Here is a 12,747-nt window from a genome sequence, read left to right on the forward strand (position 1 = left end):
AAAAAGTGAGTGGGAAGAGAGAAAATATTTTTTTTAAAAAATATTACAAATGGAAACTATAACATTTATGTTTCATTCTTGTTTACAACATAAGCATACAAAATATATGAAAAACAAATGAACAAAGAAAACAAAAAAGGAGCTGCTGTAAACTGCTCAGAGAGCTTCAGCTATGGGGCGGTATATAAATAAATAAATAAATAAATAAATAAATAAGGATGTTAAAGAAATTATGATATAGTCTCATATTACTATTACCAGTGTTCCAGTAATTAATAAATGGAAGCCAGTGTTCCAATAATGAATTGTTATTACTTTCTCCCGTTCTCCTCTAAGCCAAATTGGTTAATTTATCCATTGCAGCTATATCTAGGCATTTCAACTTCCATTCCCATATAGTGGGAATTTCCTTGCCTATACAATATTTGCAGTTAAAAGAATAATAATATATATATTACATAATAATAGTTTCAGGTTGTCATTTAGATCCAAATGTATGAAATTTAACAGGGCTAATAATGGGGTTGGCCTTATTACCCTACCACACAGTTCAGATATGCAATGAAAGATCTGGGCCCAGAATGCTTTAGCAAAGGTACAGTTCCACCACATAAGTAGCAAATGGGCATTTAGTTGTTTACATTTCCAACATTTGTGATAAGCGACTGAATGCATTTTATTCAGTCTGGCCTATGCAAGATACTATTTCAGTGATACTTTAGCTTGTGCTCCCCTGATAGACAAACTGAGAGATGTTTTTTCAGTGTCCGCCCAGGCTCTATTCCAAAGCTGTTGAGATATTCTATTTTATTTTATTTAACAAAATTTATATATCACTTGAATGTAAAGACATCTATACAGTTTACAAAAGCATTAAAATCAATAAAACAGTTAAAAACAGGTAATTAAAACATATTTAAAACAATTAAAACAGCTGCTAACTAAAAAAAAATTAAAACAGATAACATTTATGTGTCTGGATAGGCTTGCCTAAACAAAAAAGTTTTAAGCACGAATACAGCAAAGGCACCTGCCTGATGTCAAGAGGCAGGGAGTTCCAAAACGTTGGTGCTGCCACAATTTATCAGGAGGTTCGTTCTGCACAATATAGGAAACAGACCTTTAGTGTGGTGACACCTACCCTGTGGAATCCCCTCCCTTTGAATACTAGGCAGGTGCCATCTCTACTATCTTTTCGGCACCTTTTGAAGACTTTCCTTTTTCAACAAGCCTTTTAGGTTGAGCCCTATCTGTGTTAGAATTGTTTAATATGTTTTTTAATAATGTTTTTAACCCTTTTTGAAAGTTGTTTTTTTTTAAATGTTTTTAACGCTGTTTTGTCTTAATGTATTTTAAGATCTGTTTTTATGATGTTTTAAAGTGTTTTTAGCGCTTTGTTTGCCGCCCTGGGCTCCTGCTGGGAGGAAGGGTGGGATACAAATGAAATAATAAATAAATAAATAATTTTTTTACAAGTGCAAAACGAGTATTGTGTGGCACCTGTAACAGTGCCTGCCTCACTGATTGAAATGCTCGAGTGGGCACATATGGAGTAAGGCAGTCTCACAAGGCAACTGGTCCTGAGCTGTTAAGGGCTTTATGTACCAGCAGTAACACCATGAACCTGGCCTGGTAACAAACTGGCAACCAGTGCAGATCTCTAAGCAGAGATGTTATATGCTGACGGGGTCTCACTCTTGTCAGCAGTCTGGCTGCAGCATTCTGCACTAATTGCAGCTTCCGGATCAGGTGGAAGGGAAGCTCCACAATATTTCCAAACCCATTTCTTTTTCCCAGCATTCTTTAGATCATAAATTGACCAATTTAATCTCTAGCAACCATTTATAATTAATAGATAACAGCTCTTTAGTTTTTAAAAGAGTCAGTTTTCCCCATACAGTGTCCTGTCGTAGCTGAAATCTAGGACCTAACTTCCTCCCAGCAGGAGCCCACGGCGGCACATATTTGAGCTTAATTTATGTTTATATTTATTTCATGTTTATATTTATTTCATGTTTTAAGTGAACTACAAGGCATGGTGTGATTAGACAAAAATTGTTCTCAATAATTTTTGCTAACAATAAGATATTAACCAATGGTTAAGATGCATAAGTTGTTTCAATTTATTTAGATCTTCAAGGCCCTTCTGATTAATTCAGAGGGCAAGCCATAGCAGTTGGGCTGCCTCATAATATAGCTGCAAGTTTGGAAGAGCTAATCTATTATCCTTCCTAGTAGCCTGCATAGTGGAAAAATCTATTCTGGGCCTTTTATCCAACCAGCCAGAATAATTGAAAAGTTTTCTCCAGCTTTTTCTCTCTCTTATTAAAGGCAATGATATAAAAAACCCTCCAAAACCTAGGCAGAATCACCATTTTAATTTCATTAATTCTAGTCAGCCGAGAGAGTTTTATCCCTCACCACCTGTTTAGATCTTGTTTTACCTGTATTATTAAGGCTTCATAATTAACTTTAGATACTTTATTGATATCCTCCATTAACTTCACTCCTAAATATCGAACTGGCTTTCCTGTGTCCTTAATTCCGTACCTGAAAGCAATATCCATTTCTCAAGTTCTGTCAAAGTTAATGGTATTATTTCAGTTTTTTGTTTATTAATTTGATATCCAGATATATTTCCGAAAAGGTCTATGATATAAAAAAAACTTGGATAGTAAAGGGAGGGATTTTCCAAAGAGAGCATAATATCTTCAGTGTATAAACTAATTTTTAATTTGCATGCACCAATGTCAATGCCACATATAGTATATGTGTAGTAGGATCAGACTGAATTGCAATGGCCTGTGATTCAATCACTAGGGCAAACAAATGTGGAGATACCACACAGCCCTGTCCAGTGCCTTGCCTCAATGTCAACTTTTTGAACAAATATCTATTAATTTGCAGTTTTGCTGTTGGGACTTGATATATAGCTTTTATCCATGTTTGGCTTTAAAAGAAAAGTTCATAGCTGTTAATGTTTCAAATAAATGGGACCATTCCACTCTGTCAAAGGTTTTTGTAGCATCCAAGAAGAGCAAAAATCATAGGAGTTTTACTTATTTGGCCTTATTTATGACATTGATTGCACTTCTGATATTAATGTATTGGTTTCTACCTGTGATAAACCCTCTTTGATCTCAAGACACATATTCTTAAAAATATATATCCCTGAACAGAAATACAGGAAGAGGAGCTTGGTAGCTCCACCAAGAGTAACTGGATTAAAATTAATGGGGCAAGTAATAAAAGGAATGTGGTGCTTGGAGTCTACTACCAACCACCCAATCAAGGAGAAGATGTGAATGTAACTTTTGAAAAGCAAATTGCCAATGTTTCGAGGAGGTGTGATGTAGTAGTAATGGGGGACTTCAATTATTCCAATATCTGTTGGGAGACAAATTCTGCCCAACACGGCCCCTCCAAGAAATTTCTGACTTGTATTGGCGATAACTTTCTCCTACAGAAAGTGGAGGAAGCAACCAGAGGATCAGCTATCCTGGACTTGATTCTTAGCAATAGAGAAGATTTGGTGGATGAAGTGTCAGTTACAGGAACTCTGGGGGGAAATGACCATATCATACTTGAATTTTTGCTTTTAACAGAAGCAAAAGTTGAGAGTAGCCATACATGCACCTTGGACTTCAGGAAAGCTGATCTTAATAAAGTCAGAACAATTGTAAGTACGGTTCCATGGCAAGGAGAAAAGGAGTCGAAGATGGGTGGGAGTTTCTAAAAAAGGAAATTCTAAAAGCACAATGGCAAGCAATTCCAACAAGGAAAAAAGGGGGGAAACAACAGAAGAAGCCAATGTGGCTTCACAAAAAGCTTAGAGATGACCTGAAATCAAAAAAGGACACATACAGGAAGTGGAAACAAGGCCAGGCCACAAAGGAAGAGTACAGGCAGGTATCACGGAATTGCAGGGATGGCGTCAGGAAGGCTAAAGCTGAGAATGAGCTGAGGTTAGCGAGGGATGCTAAAAGCAACAAAAAAGCTTTCTTCAGGTACATCCATAGTAAAAGACAGAGAAAAGAAATGGTGGCACAGCTACTCAATGAGGATAGCAAAATGATAACAGATGACAAAGAAAAGGCAGAAGTGCTCCATTCCTGCTTTGGCTCAGTCTTCTCCCAAAAAAGGGTCTATGACCCTCCCAGGAAACATGAAGTAAAAGAGGCAAGATTGGTGCTTGAGAATGATAGACAAACAGTCAAGGAATACTTAATCACTTTGAATGAGTTCAAATCTCCAGGGCCCGATAAACTGCATCCTAGAATATTGAAGGAACTGGCTGAAGAACTCTCAGAACCACTGTCTATTATCTTTGCGAAATCGTGGCAGACTGGTGAAGTGCCGGATGACAGGAGGAGAGCTAATGTTGTCCCTGTCTTCAAAAAGGGCAAAAAGGAGGAACTGGGGAACTACAGACCAGTCAGCCTAACATCAATCCCTGGAAAAATTCTGGAGCAGATGATAAAGCAGTCAATCTGTAAGCACCTTGAAAACAATGCAGTGATTACTAGGAGCCAACATGGATTTACGAAGAACAAATCCTGCCAAACTAATCTTATTTCATTTTTTGATTGGGTAACCTCCCTTGTAGACTGTGGGAATGCTGTGAACATAACATATCTCGACTTCAGCAAAGCTTTTGACAAAGTGCCCTATGATATTCTGATTAGCAAGCTAGCTAAATGTGGGCTGGATGGAACAACTATCAGGTGGATCCACAGTTGGCTCCAGAATCGTACTCAAAGAGTTCTTATCAACAATTCCTTCTCAAACTGTGTGGAAGTAATGAGTGGGGTCCCACAGGGCTCGGTCCTGGGCCCAGTGCTCTTCAACATTTTTATTAACGACTTGGATGAGGAGGTACAGAGCATGCTTATCAGATTTGCAGATGATACAAAATTGGGGGGCATAGCTAATACCGTGGAAGACAGAAAGAAAATTCAAAGGGACCTTGATAGGCTGGAACATTGGGCTGAAAACAACAGAATAAAATTCAACAGGGATAAATGCAAAGTTCTACACCTAGGAAAAAGAAACCAAATGGTTATAAGGTGGGGAATACTTGGTTCAGTAATACAACATGTAAGAAGGATTGCGTGAAGTATTAGTTCCCCTCTATTCAGCACTGGTTAGGTCTCATCTTGAATACTGCGTCCAATTCTGGTCTCCACACTTCAAGAAGGATGATGCAGACAAACTGGAATGGGTTCAGAGGAGGGCAACAAACAGGGTCAGTTCTAAAGGGCGGCCAGGTTGGGCACTGGCCCGAGGGCCCCAGAGCTACAGGAGCACCTGAGGGGCCCCTCCCCTTCCGCAATCCGCACCCCCATGCCCCCCACTTACCTGTCAGCCGGCTTTTTAGCATTGCCCTTAATGAAGATGGCGGCCGCAGCTTCCCTAAGGTACTGAAGCCGCTGCTGCCATCTTAGTTGATGGCAGAGATGTGTGCGCATAGCACGCACATGTGCCATCAACAAAGATGGCGGTGGAGGCTTCATTCCCCTTAGGGAAACCGCGGCCGCCATCTTCATTAAGGGCAATGGTAAAGACTAGACAGGTAGGGGGGGCGCAGGGGACTGCGCGCACGCATATGCGTGCGTGCACACACCCACACACCCACCAGGGGGCCAGGGCAAGCTGATGCCCAAGGGCATGCCTGGAGCTGGCCCTGGCAACAAAGATAATCAGGGGACTGGAAACAAAGCCCTATGAGGAGAGACTGAAAGAACTGGGCATGTTTAGCCTGCAGAAGAGAAGACTGAGGGGAGATATAATAGCACTCTTCAAGTACATGAAATGTTGTCACATAGAGGAGGGCCGGGATCTCTTATCGATCGTCCCAGAGTGCAGGACATGGAATAATGGGCTCAAGTTGCAGGAAGCCAGATTTCGACTGGACATCAAGAAAAACTTCCTAACTGTTAGAGCCACACGACAGTGGAACCAATTACCTAGAGAGGTAGTAGGCTCTCTGACACTGGAGGCATTCAAGAGGCAGCTGGGCAGCCATCTGTCGAGAATGGTTTGATTTGGATTGCTGCATTGAGCAGGGGGTTGGACTCGATGGCCTTGTAGGCCCCTTCCAACTCTACTATTCTATGATTCAGAGAGGACATTGTTAATCCTCCTTGCCATTATCCCTGCCTTTATTTTATAATCTGTACTGAATGATATGGGTCTGTATGATTCCATTTTAATTTTATTTTTCCCATCTTTCAGGATCAAGATAACCCTTGCTTTATTCTAAGAATCTGGGGATCCTGCTCCTCTCCAAGCAATGATCTAAGAGTTCTCTTAATTTAGGTCTAAAATATCCTTATGGATTTGATATATCTCGATCCCAAATCCATCCAGAGCAGGGGCTTTATTCTTCTTTGCCCATTGAATAGATTCTTTTATTCCCTAGTCGTAATTGGTTTACCTAGCTCATCATTATGAGATTGAGATAGTTTTAGTGTTTCAAGAGTATCTAAAAAACATAATATCTCATCTTTCTGGGCATTTTGAGAGCTATAAAGCAGATTTTAGTAAGCACCAGGGAGCGATAATATCCCACCAGAACTCCTTAAGACAAACATAGAGTGGTGGGTTCCTATCGTAGCATCATTTTTTATATGCATTGATCACACAGCATGCATCCCAGAGGATTGGGGACTGGCCATTATTATTCCAATATATAAAAAAGGAAAAAGTTCCAACCTGCAAATTATAGACCAATTAGCTTGCTGAGTATAATCAGCAAGTTATATGCTTCTCATTTGCATGCGAAACTATTAAACTGGATAGAGCAGGAAAATATACTCAAAGAAGAGCAGGCCGGTTTTAGAATGGAATGCTCCACAGCTGATCAAGGACTTGTTCCTCAACATCTTGCTGAAAAGTATGCTTCATCAACGAAGGAGCTTTTATTGATTTTAAACAGGTGTTTGATTTGATTTCAGGAGATAGACTGTGGGAAAAAATTGAGGCCACAAATATTGACTGGAGACTCCTTATATTAATGCATAGTCTTTATGAAAACACACGCTTGAGGGTTACATGTTATCATGTTGGTCATTTAACAGGACCCATTCCCACTTTTAATGGAGTTAAACAGGGATGTATTTTGGCTCCCACTCTGTTTAACTTCTATATTAACTCCTTAATCAAATCCTTAGCAAAGGTAAATTCACATCCTCCCAAGTTAGCAAACAGACTCCTGTCAATCCTTCTCTATGAAGATGATGCTCTACTTCTATCTTTGCTGAGCATCGGTCTGAGACATCTTTTAAGTACTTTAGCCTCATATTGTAAAGAAGGTCTGAAAATTAACTATGATAAGTCTAAGGTCCTAATTTTTCATAGAAGTAGGACTAAGCATCAATGACAGATTAGTGACCATCAAATTGAGCAGGTTATTATCTATGGATATCTAGGTGTAACCTTTCATTCAACAGGCTCATGGAAAATTCAAACAAAAAATGTCATTGCAAATGCTCAGAGAAGTGCAAAGGCACTCATATCTTTTTTTACACCCAAACTGGTCAATTCCTGCAGCCATCCAAGTTTGTGTCACCAAGGGTATAGCCCAGACGTTGTATGGCTCCCAGCTATGTGCTTTTGATGATTTCCCCCCCTTTGAGGTTGTACAAACTAAATTTATAAGAGCAATATTAGGAACCCCGATATGTGTCCCTAATACAATTTTGTGGTTGGAAGTGGGCCAAATCTCTGTAGAGGCATGCACACAGATATATAAGATAAACTTCTCACTAAAGCTGATGTTTTTTCCAGTGAGATTAGCTCCTTTGACTCTGACTGATCCTTTTCAATCTAGATGGAAAAGGACATTGTCTGCAAAATTGCTGAATTTGGGGTTTCTACTGCCACTATTACGGCATTAGGCTATACAAAAGCTAAAACTGCTGTCTCCCAGCGTATCATGGACATTGACCTACAAATTCAATTGAGCTTGGCCGTACTTCTCTCTAACTATGGAAATTATGCAAGAATGTTCACAACAAATTATATGACAAATTTGTCAATCCCTAACTACAGAAAAGCTTTCACACTTGCTACACTCAGTGTTTTACCTTCTTTTGCTTTTAGAAGGCAGATTTAACAAGGTTCCAGTTCAAGAGCGCTTATGTGACACGGGAGATGTGGAAACTATTGGTCATATGCTGCTGTATTGTCTTTTTTATTGGGACTTCTGACTTGACCTTATCACCCCAATTCTTCAAAAAATCCCAGGGATGCATTTTATTTAGAATATTTAGTCTCAGATCGGAACCCACAGATCACATATAGTGTGGCAAGATTTTGTGCACCAGCTGTTACCTGTCGGAGAGTGATGATGGAAAGATAATAATAATAGCTAATCTTTTGGGGGCTTTTTGCCCATTGGGGTATTTATTCAACACCATTAGAGTCATATTATCTTATGTTTCTTTCTCTGTATAATGTTGACATGTTTTTATAGTTTTAATATTTTATAGTGCTGGTCTTTGACTGTAATAAATGATTGAATTGTAATAATAAACAAGTGCCTATTTTTGTTCTTCTGAATTATTTGTCCTGTATGTGTTTCTACCATAGGTATCATAGATCAGGCTTGTTTTTTCACTAGTTGTCATGACAACAGTTTGTCTTGTCTGGCACCTTTTTCAAAATAAATCTGCTTTATAAAGGCCAGAGCTACCTCTAGAATATAAGAACATAAGAAGAACTTGCTGGAACAGGTCAGTGGCCCACCTGCTCCAGCATCCTGTTCTCACAATGGCCAATCAGATGCCGATGGGATGCAGGACCTGAGCACAAGAGCACTCTCCCCTCCCTACCCCCATGGTTTCCAGCAACTGGTATTCAGAAACATACTGCTTCCGACTGTGGAGCCAGAGCATAGCCATTGTGGCTAGTAGCCTTTGATACCATTCTCTCCCATGAATTTGTCTAATCCTCTTTAAAAGCCATACAAGTTGGTGACCGTTACTGCCTCCTCTGGGAGCGAGTTCCATAGCTTAACTATGTGCAGGCCCAGCACCAGTGGGTGGTTAGGTAGGGCATGAGCCCAAGGGCCCCTGGAGCTCAGAAGGGCCCCTGGGATGGCCATATCCATGATAGCGGCAGGTCACAGGGTGTGATTTGCAGAGCACACCAACCCCATCCCCAGGCCACAAATCACACCCCGCAATCCAATGCTGGCACAGATCATAGAGCTCTACCCTCTCAGACAACACTCCCCATGCAGCCAATGCAGGATTAAATAAGTCAGGCTTCCCCCTCCTTCCACATTGCCATGGCATTTTGTCTTTCTTTGAGCCTTTTATTCTTTTTCCTGCAACAATATTAATAATTTCTCTTCTGAGTACCACTTTGAATGCTTCCCATAGTATAATCAGCCAGGTTTGCTTAAACCAAATTGATAATTTAAAGGGGACACCTCATCTGTACTTTATCATTCTCCTCCTCAGTTTAACAGCAAGGGATTTAAATTCTCTGCATTTGACAGCATTTCAGGATGTACATCAGACAAAATTTCAATATCATGCCCATTAATTATCTGTTTCTTCCCTGCCCCATACCTATAATGAACAGCTTCTTCCGTCCTCAAGCTGATAAATTTGAGCAGTATATCACTGGGATTCCCTCCCCTTCTGTTGTGAAGTTGTCCAACCCTGTAGGGTGATTCTATACCAACTGAACATAATCTGTCAAGATTGATATAATTGGCTATATGTTGCTCCAGAAACAAAACATGATCCTCTCTCTCTAAATTCTCAGGAATACCTCAAAATATTAAGATTTTTTTTCTGGATTTCCTGCTGCAGTTCCTCCATGTTAGCTCTAGCTTTATCCACTTCCACTTCCAGAGTCCTACTTGTAGCTTTAGTCTCTCTGAAAAGACCTTTATGAGATTCTTCCTCTGTTTCCACTTTTTATTTATTTTTTCCTTATGTTGAATTAATTTGTAGCTTATATTTTCTACAAGGGACTCCATGGCAGCTGCTTGTTCTGAAAGCTATTTTAACTTATCATTTATATTAATATCTTTCATATTAATATTAATGTTTCTTGTTGATGCCTGACTCCATGCATGGCTGGACCCTAAAGACAATTTCCATTTCTTCTTGCAGGTTTATCCCACTAACTGAGGACAATTAACCATTGTTTACTATTATATGCATGAGCAGGTAAAGCTTTGGGCCCAAGTGCACTTTCTCCTTCTCTTCCTGTCTCCTCTTGTGCATGTCAATTTTTAAAACTTATGTCCAGGTTCTGAGCAAACATAGTTTGCTGTTTTGTTCAAATACTGTAAAGTATGGTTTGTGCCTTCAAGAACCCTCTTCAGACATTACAGCCTGGATTACAGAAAAGGACTGCAGAACTGTTCCTTTAATCATGTCCCAATTGTTGCACAGCTTGTGCCAACTTCCCCATGTTCAGCTGTAACTTTGGCAGTTTGGGATTTTTGTTATTGTGGAGGTTCCCCATGCCATTAAGAACCTTGATCTTCTAGGGTTCTTAAGAACAGGTTTCCTGCTGCTGACTTAATAGCCAAACACAGGGAAGTTGGTAGAAGCTGCATGATAATGGGTGCATGGCTAAAGGGGCAACCCTGCAGCTTCTTTTTATACATTGCCTCTTCTTGCTGTAATACTTGAAGGGGGCTCAGGATCAGTCCAAATGCCAAACCATAGTTCAACGAGAACAAAGAAGGAATTTAAAAAATCATGGTGTGCATGAGGAGGAGGAAAGGGGAGGAGGAATCATGTGAGCTCAAGGCATAAGCCTGCATGTAACACTGAACCACTTTGCTGTTACATCTAAACCATGTCAATGTATTAATGGAAGAGAAGAGATAAAAATCCAAGGAAATATCAGCTTCTTTTCAGGAGAAAAATGGAATATTTGCTTTTTTGTAGTTACTTTGGAAATGCAGGGAACCAGTCCTGCCTTACTGTCTGGATTCCTATTTTTAATTACTAAGTTTCACAAAAGTAGGTCTAAGGAATTTTATCAAATTTGTCCAACGTTGCAATTGCTTTAACATCTTCTGTGTTGTGTTAAACTGTGCGTGTATGTGTGTGTGTGCAACAAACATCCTTGATACAAAGAACTCTGTTCACCGGAGGGAGTTCAATTTGTGTTCCTCAAAGTGCGTCCCTCCAGTTCCATATGCTATTGAACTATGGAAAGCTTCAAAAGCAGTTTAATGTACCCTTGAATTAAAAAAAGAAAAATCCCATTGGGTACATGTGACTTGTCTGATGCATCTGAAGTAGCTTTTTGGGCCCCTGCCAATCATTTGAACTTCTGCATGACTATCATGAGTTTTTGAGATACCGCTGGGACAGCAACAAGAATTTTACCACTATATGGAACGTTTTCATGAGTCTAGCAAAATGCTGATAATGGAGCCACAACTTTCCTCAAACTGTTTAAATGTACTCTTTGTGAATAAATTTACCGTGTAAAATGAATGCATGTCTAAACCAGCATGCATTGTTGATGTATAGTAAGCCAATCCATTGGGAATTTTCCAGGCTTCTGGAGAGGAAGCTCTGATTTCTTCATACTATGTGATGTGATATAATTGGCCTACATGATTTTCACTTCCATATAGGAAAAAGTCTTTACATTATCACATATGCTGAATGTAACTGGTTGTGGTGTTCTCTTGGGTGTACACTTTGTATCATTGTGTGTATCTGTGCACTCATCACATAAGGTGAGCCTTCTTTCCTATGTAGAAAAACTCCAAAAAGCTGCCAGCCCAGCAGCACTGGTGTGATGTCACTGGAATGGCAGCATGCTATGTTTCGTCACGTCATAAGCAGCAAACAGTACAGCCATTCAAGGTTGTGATGTACAGGTGCTACAAGCCTGAGGAGGTCTGAGCATTATTAAACTTTATAAAATTCACCCTACACTGCCAGGTGTACCAAAACAACAGAAACAACAAAACTCTTGATCCTAACAATATGGTAGTGGCACAATAGAGTGAGGTTGCATGCTTTGGGTTGTATCTAATGTAGTGCTAAGTCATGGTCCCATCAGTGCAAGAATTTCCCTTTGTGCAATGGGACTTTCTCCATCTCTGTTCTAGAGATTCCCCCAACCCTCCGTAACAGCTTTGGGCAGGGTGCAGGACTCATGTGGGGGGAAGAGAGAGGGAAGTCCCACCGCACAAGAAGAATTCTATTTGCTGATGGGATACCTTAGTTGAATACTGCCTTATGGAAGCATCTGTTGCTCATGCCTCTTTATACCATGTGTCACCAAATCCAATATAGCAATGAGTTATTATAATATTAAAGTAGCACAATTTCTACTATTTTAGGATTGCTTCACATTGTAGCCCAGCATGAATGGCACACATCTGCCATTGGATGGAGGGCATCATGTATGACCTGGAATGTGTGTATGCACAATTCAATGCACATGTGAAGCATTTGTATGTGTGATCCTTCTGTCACAAAGGAGATAGATAAGTGAATAGATACGCTATCTATACATAGGATAGGTAACTTATGTATACATGGATGGATGAGCACATAAATAATCAGAGCTTGGAAAAGTTACTTTTTTGAACTACAACTCCCATCAGCCCTAGGCAACATGGCCACTGGATTAGGCTGATGGGAGCTGTAGTTCAAAAAAGTAACTTTTCCAAGCTCTGTAAATAATCTGCATGGGGTGATGGGTGTGTGTATGCATGTGTGAGGCCAAGACTCATTTCTGTGCCCACTA

This window comes from Rhineura floridana, chromosome 2 (genome assembly GCF_030035675.1).
Source record: "Rhineura floridana isolate rRhiFlo1 chromosome 2, rRhiFlo1.hap2, whole genome shotgun sequence".
In the NCBI taxonomy this organism is placed as follows: domain Eukaryota; kingdom Metazoa; phylum Chordata; class Lepidosauria; order Squamata; family Rhineuridae; genus Rhineura; species Rhineura floridana.